Genomic DNA, 14,758 nt, shown 5'->3' with positions numbered 1-14,758 from the left:
ATCATAAAGGAGCAATACAAGCGACTGACAGATGAAAAGTGGAAAATAGGGCTACATTGTCGCACAACTAGGCAAACATGGCCGACCATAGATAAGAAGCACACCTCAGAGCTCTGCAAGCTGGGCAGGGAAAGGTGCAGCGTAGTCATACGTTCCCTCACACGACATTGGCTAATAGGCACCCACGCAAACAGGCTGGGTGCCCAACAGAATGATATTTGCCGCTGGGGTGGACTTCTCCTCTTCTTCAGGCGAAGATCTGGCTCGAAGGACCAATGTTTGTAGGGGGGTGGATCGAGTCTCAGTTTTCCAACGACGAGATTGATGGTCCAGTGAAACTCCTAGTAGCCGTCGCAAGAAAGAAAGGCTGATGGATATGTGTGTGTATTTGTTTGGGGGTTCGCGCGGTAGGTCGGCCGGTTGAAAAGGGGGTGAAAACGTAACTAACTAAGCCTTATGATCTATGTTTAATGCTGCGGTGAGCGCTCCGTCGCGCTCCACATTTTCTTGCATACGTTCTAGGAAATCATGTCCTCGAGCGAATTTCGAGTTCGAATGACCTCGGAGTCCCTTTTGATCATAAGATGTGTTTTAACAGCCATATAGCTGCAACTGTAAATAAAGCTAAGGGTGTTTTAGCGTTCATCAAGCGTTGGTCCAAGGAGTTTGACGACCCGTACGTTACGCAACAACTGTTTATCTCGTTAGTAGGTCCTATATTGGAGTATTGTTCTCGTGTGTGGAGCCCGCAGTATAAAGAGCAGCAGGTTGTTATTGAATCCGTGCAAAAGCAATTTTTAATTTATGCCCTTCGTAACTTTACCTGGGACTCGGGTAGAATCTTGCCACCCTACCGGTCTAGGCTAAATCTTATTGACCTTCCGTCGTTGCACCATCGCAGGATATGCAATGGCGTAATGTTCGTGCACAAGCTCCTTCTCGGGATTGTTGACTCCCAAACTCTCTTGGGTCAGATTGACTTGGCCGTCCCATCTAGACCTACCCGTACTTTTAGGCCTTTCCGTTTACCCATATGTATGTCTATTTATGCCGAACATGAACCTTTTAGGGTTTATATGCCATACTTATAACTCCCTCTGTCATACCTTATCCCCTGAACTACCCCTTAAACTAATAGCATGCAATATTTATAATCACCTAAATTTAACTAACTTTTAATTTCTATTTTTTCCTCATTTTGTAATTAAGTACCATTATTAACAGATAATTGTTAATTTAATAAATAAATAAATAAATATTTTGAGTCGGAGGTTAATGAAGAGTCAATGTATGAGGATACAACAGATTTCAGTTTGAAAATCCAGAGTGAACAGTTAGAAGCTCCAAGTACAATGGCGCTTAAAGCCAAAGCCAAACGCTACACCTATGCCGAAAAGAGGAGTGCAGGGCACATACTCCGTCGGAAACACGCCAGCAGCGAAGCCAGCCCATCAGCCGACTGGCTGAAGAAGGTGGAATGAGCTTCAGCTGTGGTCCCGGTGTTCACCTTAGAACAGAAAATGGTGGCTCCCCAAGCTAAGAGGCAGCGCTCGCAAGAGGCAGCGCCCAATGACTCTTTTGCGCAGATTGCCAAGGAGAGGACGCTTATTGGCGACCTCGACAAAGGCAGCGCAGAGGGAAGGATCTCAAGGAGTCAGTGAAAGTGGGTGGAAGCGGCATTGGCCGACCGCTGCTTCGACCTCCTCGACAAAGACCCAGGACCACCGCCAGTCTGCAAGGATATGGGGTGGTTTCAGGGAAACGTCAAGATAATTATCTGCGAAGACGAGCGCTCCGTGAAGCTGTAGAAAGCGGCGGTGGCGCAGGTCGGCGAAGTCTTTGCTGGGGCGAAACTAGTCGCAGTCGACTGGAGCGAGGTGCCCAGCAGACCGAGGGCCAGAATTTGGGTGGCGGCTACCTTCAAAGAGCCAGAGCGCATCCTCAAGATGTTGCAGAGGTGCAACCCAGGCCTACCGACTTCGGATTGGAAGGTAGCCAAGGTTGCGACGACACAAGGGCCAACCAACAAGGCAGTGCTCGTCCTTAACAAAGAGTCGCTGGCCCCGATAGGGGCAGCAAAAGGCGAGCTAAACTTCGTCTTCAGCTCGGTCACCATCAAGGTGTATAAATCGGACGCGACGGCCGCGGCGCTTCCTGTCGTCAACACAGACGTGCTGGACGTCGCTGCGGAGATCGAAGCGCCTGACGACGAGCTGGAGCCAGACCAGGAAGGCGTCTCTTCGGAAACGGAGCTGTTGCTCGATTTTGAATCTATGTGCCGAGAGAGGGTCTCAGACGACTCGGACGCAGACCTTGAAGATGGTCCTAAGGATTCTTCAGATAAATCTCCACCACTGTAAAGCAGTATCGGCTGCCCTCATACTCCGCTTAGACGCGAGCGGAGCCGACGTAGTCCTGATCCAGGAGCCTTAAGTGGTAGGAAACAAGGTCTGTGGATTAGGGACGATGGAATACAAGACCATTGTATCCCAAAATGAAGGTAAAACCCGCACCTAAATATCTTTCTGCTCCACAATTATAGCGATGGCGATAACAAGGCGGCAAGTCTAGAGATCAACGGGATTCATCTCAGGCTGATCCTCCCAACGACCTTGTTCGCAAAATAGCCAGCGACAGCGAAAGGACGGACAAAGACCTACTAATAGGTTGCGATGCCAACGCCCACCACACCCAATGGGGGAGCACGGACACGAATGTAAAGGGTGAGTCACTGTTCAGCTTCATTCTGAACTCAAATTTATTAATTTGCAATCGGGGCAACGACCCCACGTTTATAATCAAAAATCGGCAGGAGGTTATTGACCTCACGCTAATGTCAAACAAATTGTTAGACACAGTCAAGAGTTGGAAAGTCCTAGAAGACCATTCCTTCTCGGATCACAGGTACATCGAGACGATATTATCCCTCGAGAGCCCTAAACCCACAAACTATATCAACCCCAGAAAAGCCAACTGGGAAAAATAAAGCACAACCCTGGAAAAACTACTTCCTCCTAACGCCCCTAAATGCCCGAACACGAAAGACAACCTAAACCGTCTTGTAAACAGGTTCACGGAGGCGTGCAATAAAGCGTTCAACGCAGCATGCCCTTCTAACAGACCAAGGGGGAAAAAGAAACCCCCCTGGTGGTCCAAACAACTAGACATCCATCGTAGGACTTGTAGGACTCTCTTCAATAGAGGCACAAGAGCTAATGAGAATACTCACTGGGCAGACTATAAAACCAGTCTAGCAATATACAAAAAGGAAACGAGGAAGGCTAAAAGAGCCTCCTGCCAAAAATTTTGCTCCGAAATCGAGGAAACGTCGGAGGCCGCAAGAATCCGGAAAGTTCTCTCAAAAACTACCCCTCGGTAGGTTACCTCAAAACGAATGATGGAACGTGGACCAACTCCTGTGAGGAGTCCCTACACATTCTGCTCGACACGCATTTCCCCGGATGTACAACCACGGACCCGACATACCTCCCAGGAGAGGGATCGGTAGAATCGATGGACCATATCCTTACAAAACAGAACATAAGTTGGGCAGTAAACCGCTTCAACCCGTTTAAATCGCCAGGCCCGGACCAGGTAACCCCGGCTCAACTTCAAAAGGCTGGGGATACGGCCATCAACTGGCTAAACAGTATCTTCAGGAAGATACTGGCGGTATGTACAATACCACAAGAATGGCTTAATGCTAGGATAGTCTTCATCCCTAAAGCAGGTAAACTCCACCCCGAAAGACTTTAAACCACTCAGTTTATCGTCTCTCCTACTCAAAACCTATGAGAGACTTATCGGGGGGATACAACTACGGACAACCATAGGTCCTCAGCACTACTCAAGTGCGCAGCATGCCTACCGGAAAGGAAAATCCACGGAAACGGCACTTCATGAAGTAATCTCGAGTCTAGAAAAATCTCTGCATCTCAAAGAGTACTCATTTATAGCCTTTCTCGATATCAAGGGAGGCTTCAACAACGTCATACCGGGCGCTTTTACAGAAGCCCTGACTGACCTGGGGGTGGACCGTCACTTGGTGATGCTCATTGATCAATTGCCCATACGCAGGAGGGTAAAATCATCGATGGGATCGTCCACCCAGTCAAGGCATACTCTGAACAGCTAAACAAAAGCACTCTTTCAGGCTTCCGGATCACTGTAGCGTCTTTCAAGCGGAAGTTACAGCAATCAGGGAGGCTCTGTACTGTACATCTCAACTTCTACAGCGATAGCCAAGCTGTGATCAGATCACTTAACGCGATCTCCTCGAGCTCGGCTACTATGGCGAACTGCCGCAAATCTCTTTATGAGATGGCTCAGCAACTTGCTATCAGCCTTATTTGGGTCCCGGGCCACCGGGACAACGAGGGCAACTGCATAGCGGACGAGCTGGCCAGATCTGGTACTACGACCCCCCTTCACCAAGATAAGGAGGATATTTGTATGCCTATGGCCACCTGTAAGTTCATCATAAAGGAGCAATACAAGCGACTGACAGATGAAAAGTGGAAAATAGGGCTACATTGTCGCACAACTAGGCAAACATGGCCGACCATAGATAAGAAGCACACCTCAGAGCTCTGCAAGCTGGGCAGGGAAAGGTGCAGCGTAGTCATACGTTCCCTCACACGACATTGGCTAATAGGCACCCACGCAAACAGGCTGGGTGCCCAACAGAATGATATTTGCCGCTGGGGTGGACTTCTCCTCTTCTTCAGGCGAAGATCTGGCTCGAAGGACCAATGTTTGTAGGGGGGTGGATCGAGTCTCAGTTTTCCAACGACGAGATTGATGGTCCAGTGAAACTCCTAGTAGCCGTCGCAAGAAAGAAAGGCTGATGGATATGTGTGTGTATTTGTTTGGGGGTTCGCGCGGTAGGTCGGCCGGTTGAAAAGGGGGTGAAAACGTAACTAACTAAGCCTTATGATCTATGTTTAATGCTGCGGTGAGCGCTCCGTCGCGCTCCACATTTTCTTGCATACGTTCTAGGAAATCATGTCCTCGAGCGAATTTCGAGTTCGAATGACCTCGGAGTCCCTTTTGATCATAAGATGTGTTTTAACAGCCATATAGCTGCAACTGTAAATAAAGCTAAGGGTGTTTTAGCGTTCATCAAGCGTTGGTCCAAGGAGTTTGACGACCCGTACGTTACGCAACAACTGTTTATCTCGTTAGTAGGTCCTATATTGGAGTATTGTTCTCGTGTGTGGAGCCCGCAGTATAAAGAGCAGCAGGTTGTTATTGAATCCGTGCAAAAGCAATTTTTAATTTATGCCCTTCGTAACTTTACCTGGGACTCGGGTAGAATCTTGCCACCCTACCGGTCTAGGCTAAATCTTATTGACCTTCCGTCGTTGCACCATCGCAGGATATGCAATGGCGTAATGTTCGTGCACAAGCTCCTTCTCGGGATTGTTGACTCCCAAACTCTCTTGGGTCAGATTGACTTGGCCGTCCCATCTAGACCTACCCGTACTTTTAGGCCTTTCCGTTTACCCATATGTATGTCTATTTATGCCGAACATGAACCTTTTAGGGTTTATATGCCATACTTATAACTCCCTCTGTCATACCTTATCCCCTGAACTACCCCTTAAACTAATAGCATGCAATATTTATAATCACCTAAATTTAACTAACTTTTAATTTCTATTTTTTCCTCATTTTGTAATTAAGTACCATTATTAACAGATAATTGTTAATTTAATAAATAAATAAATAAATATTTTGAGTCGGAGGTTAATGAAGAGTCAATGTATGAGGATACAACAGATTTCAGTTTGAAAATCCAGAGTGAACAGTTAGAAGCTCCAAGTACAATGGCGCTTAAAATAAAAGATATTCGTGATTCTTTAGTTGAGTTTAAAAATGTTAACGATTGGCTTACAGATTTTGAGAGCACAGCAGAAACAGTACAGTGGAACGCGCTGCAAAAGTTCGTATATGGTAGGCAATTGCTGAAAGGAGCTGCGAAGTTGTTTGTAAAAAGTCAAGACGGTCTTACTAATTGGGATACACTTAAAGAAGCTTTAGAGGAGGATTTTACAGTGGAATTGTCGACAAAGCAAGTACAAAAGCCACTTGAGAATAGGAAGAAGCCGAATGAATGTTTGGTAGAATATTTTTATCAAATGAAGAGTCTGGCTAAGAGTAATTTAGATGAGTATAGCATCATAGAATACATGTAAAGGACAGTGTATCAAGCAGTTAACACTATCCCATCTAAATTAACATTTGAACTTAAGATACCATCGATAAGACCTAACCGATATAACCAGACTTAACCGATGTTTAAAAGACCTAACCGATAAGGGGTTATCGATATGGGAGTCGGTTTTTGGAAGCAGAAGCGAAAAGTTGATTCAAAAGTCGGGAGAAAACACTCAATAATTGTACCGTTGAAACAATACACTTTGTACTCTTTTTCGATCTAAACATTATTAATAAATGATACTTTAATATAAATCTTACATTTGGGGGCTCGTCCGCGTCGAATACAGAGCTCAGAGTGTGTGAAAAAGAAAAACAGAAGAAAGTAGAAGCTGATGCAAGAAGAGGATAGTTGAAAAGTTGTTGAAGTTGTTGTTTGTAGCTACATAAAGTTCTAAAGTTGTTATTGGTGGCTATAAAACATTAAGTTGAACAATCCAAATTCTGTGAGCATAACAGTAGACACACAAACAGTAGTTTAATTAAAGAATCTGTCTTTTAATTCGGTTGAAAAGTTGTGAAATTCAAAGTCGCGCCGCAGCGTCGCCTTGTCCGTGCGCGGTACGTACATAAGCACAAAAAACACACACAGACACGTTGTGTGTGATACACACCTTTAAACAGAAAAGACACGCACTCGTCGGGCACACAGACACCAGTCGAAAAAAACCGCAAAATGATGCAAACGCCGCCGCCGTTGCACTGGAAAGAGAGAGAGAGAAGGAAGAAGCTGTACCAGGAACATCGCTGCCGAGTTCAAACGAGATGGAAGATTTAGAAAATGCGGAAAACAATACTGATGACAAGATTGATCAAATGATAAAGCTGCTAAGTTTGAAAGTGCTTTGCGATGAGCAACGAGAAATGAAGATCGCTCCTGGTAATTTTACAAAAGTTGTGAGCGATTGTGATGGAAAATCGGTGCCCATAGAAAAATGGTTCGAGATTTTCGAAAAAAATGCCGACGCATATGAGCTTACTGAAAAGCAAAAGTATGTGCAGGCCAGAGGAAAAAGGACCGGTGCAGCTAAGCTTTTCCTTGAAGCTGAATGCGTGTGCACTAATGAGGAACTGAAGAACGTATTATTGGATGAATTCACATGTAGCTATAACAGTGCGGACATTCATCAGCTGCTGCATGAAAGAAAGAGGAAGAGTAGTGAGTCGATGCACGAGTACTTGCTGCAGATGAGAAAAATAGCAGTAAACGGCCATGTTGAAGACGCAGCTGTTATAGGCCATATTGTGAACGGTCTGGACATAAGAAACGAATATAAGTATGCCATGTATCGCTGTAAGACCTTCAGGGCCTTGAAAGAAGAGTTCGATATCTATGATCGTTTGAACATATCGGAGAAGAAGGGCAATAAAGAACAGCATAAAACGAGTTTCAAACAGAAAAGTGGGCTAAGCTGCAAAAAAGAATATTGCTATAACTGTGGATCAGGAGAACATAAACGCAGACTGCAAAGCCGAAACGAAGTGTTTTAAGTGCAATCAGAATGGTCACATTTCGCCTAACTGTCCTTATAAAGCCGATGAAGTTGATAAAGTCCGCGTCATTTCTGGTCGCAGTCGTATGAAACAAATTCAAATAGACGGCATTGTAGTTGACTGTCTTGTAGATACAGGGTCAGATGTAACCATTATCAAAGAAAGTATGTTGAAGACCATGAAAAACGTTAAACTTTTGTAGTGCACAACTATGTTGCGCGGTCTGGGTCAGATATCAACAAAGCCTGTTGGATACTTTAATGCAGAAGTTACCGTGGATAAGTTGCAGACCAAACATAAGCTTTTAGTCGTCCCTAGCAGCCAGATTGATTTCATTAAAAAGTTCCGTTTCGTCGCTGATATGCAAGGATACACGTTTTTGAAGCTTGAAGTAGATCCTGTGTCAACAGATGAGTATGTAACTGAAGAGTCATCCTTTGTAGCTCCGCCGCAATATCGAAAAGACGTTGAACAGATGATAAGAAGCAGTTACAAAATGCCTACAGAAATTGCAAAGGAGTCTCCAATCTATCTGAAGATAGTTCCCGACGGAGTAATCAAGCCGTTTCATCACTCACCGAGTCGTTTAGCAACAGACGAAGCCAACGCCGTAAAGAAGCAAGTCGAAGAATGGATCGAGCAAGGAATCGTGCGCAGGTCGTCTTCAAATGTGGCAAGCAGAGTTGTCGTCGTGAAGAAAAAAGATGGTACACTTAGAGTTTGCGTAGACTACAGGAAGTTAAACAGCATGGTATTGCTGGACTGCTTCCCAGTCCCGATCATGGAGGAAGTCTTGGAAAAGCTGCAGTCGGCTAAGTGGTTTACCATAATGGACCTTGAAAACGGATTTTTCCACGTGCCTATGGAAGAGCAAAGCAAGTCGTATACGGCATTCGTCACAAAGGAGGGATTATTCGAGTTTAATGAAGCGCCTTCGGATTAAAGAACTCGCCAGCTGCATTCATTCGGTTCGTAAGCTATATTTTTCAAGAATTAATCAACTCTTACATTATGCAGCTTTATATGGACGACATAATTGTTTACGCCGCGTCGCCCGAGGTATGCATGAGAAAGACGAAGTTGGTTCTGGAGACAGCTGCACAGTTTGGCGTAAAGATCAAATGGAAGAAATGTAGCTTCATGCAGCCACGCATTAGCTTTCTTGGACATATCATTGAGGACGGGAGAATCTGGCCCGGAAAAGAGAAGACAGCAGCTGTCAGTCGGTTTGCTACGCCTAAAGACATTAAAGCAGTTCAAGCATTTCTGGGACTCACAGGCTTTTTCAGAAAGTTCATCCCAGGCTATGCACAAGTTGCCCGGCCGCTCCCGAATCTACTCAGGAAGGAAGCAGTTTTCAACATCGGCGAAGCAGAGCAACAGTCGCTACAAACCTTAAAGAATCTGCTTGTAATCGCACCTGTTTTACATTTATACTCACGAGAAGCGCCACCGGAACTCCACACGGATGCATCCAAAGAAGGGTTCGGAGCAGTTTTGTTGCAGCAGTTTGATGGCAATTTCCACCCGACTGTGCGGCGTTTAAGCAGACAACAACGAAAGCAGATATACCCAGAGAGGTTTCCCAGTGGATTCTGTATATGGAGGACTTTACATTCAAAGCAGTACACCGCCCAGGGGACAGAATGAGACAGAATGTGGACTGTCTCAGTCGCTTTCCGCAGACTTGCATGTTCGAGACGACGGAGTTAACAGCTCGGATAAAGAAAGCACAGCAGGATGACGATTTCATCAAAGATACAGCTGAGATCCTGAAGCAGCAGCCATATCAAGACTACAAACTAAAAGGAGGTCTTCTCTTCAAATTTGTAAATGGCAATGACGTATTGGTGTTTCCAAGGCTGATGGAAAGGGAAATCATTCAAGGATCGCATGAAGTTGGTCATTTCTCCACAGCGAAGACAATGCACTCAATTCAGCAGCAATACTGGATTCCACACCTTGAACGGAAAGTAAACAAGTTGATTACTAATTTTATCAGTTGTATAATTTTCAGCAAAAGTTGGGCAAACAAGAAGGCTATCTTCATTGCATTGACAAGGGTGACACACCACTACACACGCTGCACGTTGATCATTTGGGACCAATGGATGCGACAGCCAAGCAATACAAATACATTTTTGCTGTGGTAGATGCGTTCTCCAAGTTTGTATGGCTATTCCCAACTAAGTCAACAGGACACGAAGAAGTTGTGAAGAGGATGAGTGACTGGTCATTTGTGTTTGGTTTTCCCAAGTCAGCGACAGAGGAGCAGCGTTTACATCCAAAGTCGAACATGTGTATAACAATGTGTATAACATGTGTATAACAACGACCGGCGTGGCAAGAGGCAACGGACAGATTGAGCGGGTGAACCGTTCAATTTTGGGTATCATCGCAAAGCTCTCAGCTCAGGAGTCAACGAAGTGTTATAAGCATGTGCCACAGGTCCAGATGGCGATTAATTCGCATGTGCATTCTACGTTGAAGTCGTCGCCATTCGAGGTCATGTTTCAGACAAAGATGCACAGAAAAGCTGAAAGTCGTTTATTGGAGGTGCTCAACGAGGAGTTGGTTACGCAGTTTAACAACGAGCGCCAAGAACTGCGTGATCAAGCGAAACATAACATTGAGAAGGCGCAAGAAGTTTATAAGCGCAATTATGATAAAGAACGACGAGCTGAGCACGGCTACAGACTGGGAGACATGGTCGCGATCAAGAGGACGCAGTTCGTCGCAGGACGCAAATTGGCCAGCGAGTATCTAGGCCCATATGAAATCACCAAGGTAAAGCGGAACGGTCGCTACGACGTCAGAAAGGTGGCTCAAGTCGAGGGGCCAAACATCACCGCAATGAGCAGTGACAATATGAAGCTATGGCGTTTTGTCTCAGAGAACGAGGATATATTATCATCTGGGACAGATGAAGATGAGCAGGAGGGCCGAATGTAAAGGACAGTGTATCAAGCAGTTAACACTATCCCATCTAAATTAACATTTGAACTTAAGATACCATCGATAAGACCTAACCGATATAACCAGACTTAACCGATGTTTAAAAGACCTAACCTATAAGGGGTTATCGATATGGGAGTCGGTTTTTGGAAGCAGAAGCGAAAAGTTGATTAAAAAGTCGGGAGAAAACACTCAATAATTGTACCGTTGAAACTATACACTTGGTACTCTTTTTCGATCTAAACATTATTAATAAACCATACTTTAATATAAATCTTACATACAAAATAGAAGGTATACCTGATAAAAATCAGAATAAGAGCGTGTTATATCAGGCCAAGGATTTTAAATAGTTACGAGACAAAATTAAGATATATGAGAAACATCGACAAATCAGGAGTCAAGATCAAAGTCGAAGTTCGAGAAGAAGGAACAGATGAACCTAGATGTTTCAAGTGTGCAGGGAGAAATCATTTGGCTAAAGATTGTGTGGAGAAGGATATAAAATGTTTCAAATGCGATCAGTTGGGACATAAAGTAAATCAGTGCAAAGTCCAAATGAAGGAGGTATCAAATCCACAACAGCTAGTCCAGAAAGTGTATAATCGGGTTCTTAAGGATTTTCGGTTCGTTAATGAAGTAATATAATCGCGTTTTTATTCCGGTAGTGACATATGCACTATGAAAGAGAGCGCATATAAGCGAGCGTACCCAGTCCCATTAGGGGTGAAAGAGTGAGTTGAAATCAGAGGAAAAAGAATTGGTACCCTCGGATTTTTCTTTGTTGATACTGAGCTAGATGGCATTCCCATTGAGATGCGTTTTCAGGTGGTCAAAAATAGAGATATTTTGTATAGCGCGGTAATCGGTAGTGACATATTAAAGGCAGTGAGCGTTACTTGGGAAAAATGGAGTAGTTTTTCATAAGGTTGAAGAGGTGTGGGGTAATGAAAAGGGATCCGAGATAGAGGATAGCGTTCATTATTGCTCATTATAGTGATATTAAAAGCTCTATCAATGCTCTAGCAAAGTTAAAAGAAGCATTTGAGCAGATAATGACGATAGAAGAGGTAGAAGATTTTTCGTCAGAGGTCGATCTTTCGCAATTGAGTGTTAAGACGATGGGGGTAGTGAAGGATATGATTACCCAGTATAATCCAGTAAAGTCGACTTATTGTCCAGTAAAAATGAAGATTATACTCATGGACGAAGTGCAAGTATACCAGAGACCGAGACGGTTGCCTTATGACAACCAAGAAAGGGTACACCAACAAATTAAGTAATGGTTGGAGAAAGGAATTGTGCTAGTTCCGAAGAAAGACGCCAAAAAAGGTTATGTTGTGACTATAGAAAGCTCAACCAGAAGATTATACGAGATCATTTTCCGACAGCAATTATCGATGACTGTTCGGAGCAGTAGCCGTTTAGTCACGTCTCTCTTAAGTTTTCTGTTATCGCGCTCATCCTATGTACGCTCTCAGTGCATACACGCACACACGTATGTAAAGTTCTTACTTGTTATAAGCCACTACTTCGACCCTTCCATCTGTCTAGTCGGTCGCTCCTCTTCGAGGCAGTCGGTCATCAGTCCTCTTCGTCGCCCAAAACGATTAACACCTAAAATCGAAGTCCACGTCCACGGCCTCTAACAACAACACACAAACAATATCGAACAATAAACGCCAAATTGTAACCTTAACAACGGAGCAATTTTTAATTTGTAAAGGTGGAGTCAGAGTTGCCGAAAAAGCTCGGCAGCTTCCAACATTTTGGTGACCCCGACGTGATCGCCGTGGACTTGTCGTGTGTTAATGGTGTTTCGTACAGTTCGTTAAATCAAATTCAAAGGCTTAACGTGACATTTCCTGAAAGGTAGCGAACCAAAGATCGTTTTGTTTTCGCTTCTCTTTCACCGTCGGCTTTTGCCTGCAAAGCGCACTGTTGACATATCTCTCTCTCGAATTCGAACTCGAAACAGTGCAAAACATCTCGGTCGTTTTCTTGTGCATAACTGTTGGTTCTTTTTCGGTCGTCGTTTCGTTGCTTTGCCGGCGCATACATTTTGGACATACACTAATAAAAAGTGCCGCAAAAGTGAACGGAAAACGTTTTGTTAACTCGTGTGAACTCTCGCGTTGCATCATTTTTATTCAACTGTGATCGACTCATACACTTCGCTTCAACAATATATAACCAAAACCATAGGCGAAAGGAAAAATAATAGAAGGAGTGGATCGTAGGCTATGGGCAATGATAACGATACAGTGACATTTGGCGATGTTCCACCTAGTCAAAGGGTTAGTGCGAACGCAGCCACCACCCAATTCCCTGCATCACGGATTCTCTTCATGAGGCTGAAGGCTAGAGCCATTTTCGACAGGCTAGAGTCCATACGCACAGAGATGGATCGTGAAAAGCTGCGCCAAATGGATGAATATGATTTGCGAGGATTTGTGCTAATTTTATTGTGGCACACACCAGTTTGGAGGAAGTGGATTTTGAGGTATGTCCAGTGAAATACCAGGAAAATTGGACTCGTCCATCCTATCATTGAGAACCATTCTACAGCGTGAGTTGGGCAATCTTTCGCCGCCTACGCATTGTTCCACGTTTCAAATGAACCCAAGTGAATCCCAATCCATAATGTACATGGCCACAGCTGCAGCTGCCCAAGTTTAGCGGAGCCTATACAGAGTGGACAAGCTTCTATTCAATGTTCTCGGCTGTGATTGATAGTGAAGCTGAGATGACTCTATCGAGAAGTTACAGCATTTGCGGTCTTATTTGAGCGGAGCGGCGTTGGACACCATTAGTTCGTTGGAGATGAGCGAGGCTAATTACAATACCGCATTAGATATTCTCAAAAAACAATTTGCTAATAAACGTCATATTCTACAGGCACACGCTAGAGAAATATTTGGGCTGGCGCGTCGGGACTCATCTGTTGTTCAGCTGCGGGCGTTTACGGACTGATAGCTGATTGCATCGTCGTCTACGCACTCTCGAAGAATTTGGACAGGCAGGCTCAAGTTGAATGGGAAGAAATTATCTGCCTTTCTGGAACAAAGATGTCGTACCCTTGAAGGCATTCACCACTCCATGCCAGGGCAAGATGGTCAGGTTGGCAAGTCGGGGAAAACCGTGAGTACGCATCATCGAAAAGCGTTTGTAGCATCGTGCGCTCCTGTTTTCTGTGTGTTTTGTGAGGGCACGAACCATATGATTGCCAATTGTGAACGATTCAAAACTCTATCGCCGAATGATCGTCACAAGGAAGCAAAGAGGCTCTTGTTATGCGTCAATTGCCTACGAAACGGTCATCACGTGAAAGATTGTAAATCAGAGTTCTGCCGTACTTGCCAATCGAAGCACCACACTCTTCTATATTTTCTTCGTCCAACAGAGACATCTCATACTGTTTCTTCAATTGAGCAACAGCCAAATCATACCGCAATGGTTGCATTGTCGCCCTCCTCGCCGCAAGCTCATATATCCCAGCGTCCGTCTGAGCCTGTTCTATTAGCCACCGTCAAATACAGCGCTGGAACTTTCATGCCATGTCGCGCATTGTTAGACTCGGTCTCGCAATTGCATTTCGTAACTACTCGTCTAGCTTATTAGCTTCAACTGCGCAAAACTAAGTCGCTTACTGCAGTCTGTGGCATAGGAGATGCTAGCTTCTCAACTGATGGTATCTCAGTGGATCTCGTTCTGAAATCGCGGATTTCAGATTTCACCACCAGCATCACTGCCGTCGTTGCCCAGAAGATTACGGACAGTCAACCTCGCGTCTCAATTAGCACTACTAATTGGCCTATACCTTTGAATATCCAGCTTGCTGACCCTTCGTTCCATAAGCCACAGCGGATTGATCTGCTCATCGGAGCCGGTCTTTTCTTTGAGTTGCTGTGTGTGTGACAAATTCAGCTGGCGCCTAGATTACCTTTGCTACAGAAGACACATCTCGGATAGATTCTATCTGGTGGCAGGCACTCGGCCCACAACTCCTCGTCGTTTATCGTAACCCAATCTTCGGATGACACCAATCACAGCACTCGGCTCGATGACTTGGTTCGTCAATTTTGGGAAG

This window comes from Drosophila miranda, chromosome XR (assembly GCF_003369915.1).
Source record: "Drosophila miranda strain MSH22 chromosome XR, D.miranda_PacBio2.1, whole genome shotgun sequence".
NCBI lineage: Eukaryota > Metazoa > Arthropoda > Insecta > Diptera > Drosophilidae > Drosophila > Drosophila miranda.
This window is presented reverse-complemented; position numbering follows the sequence as displayed.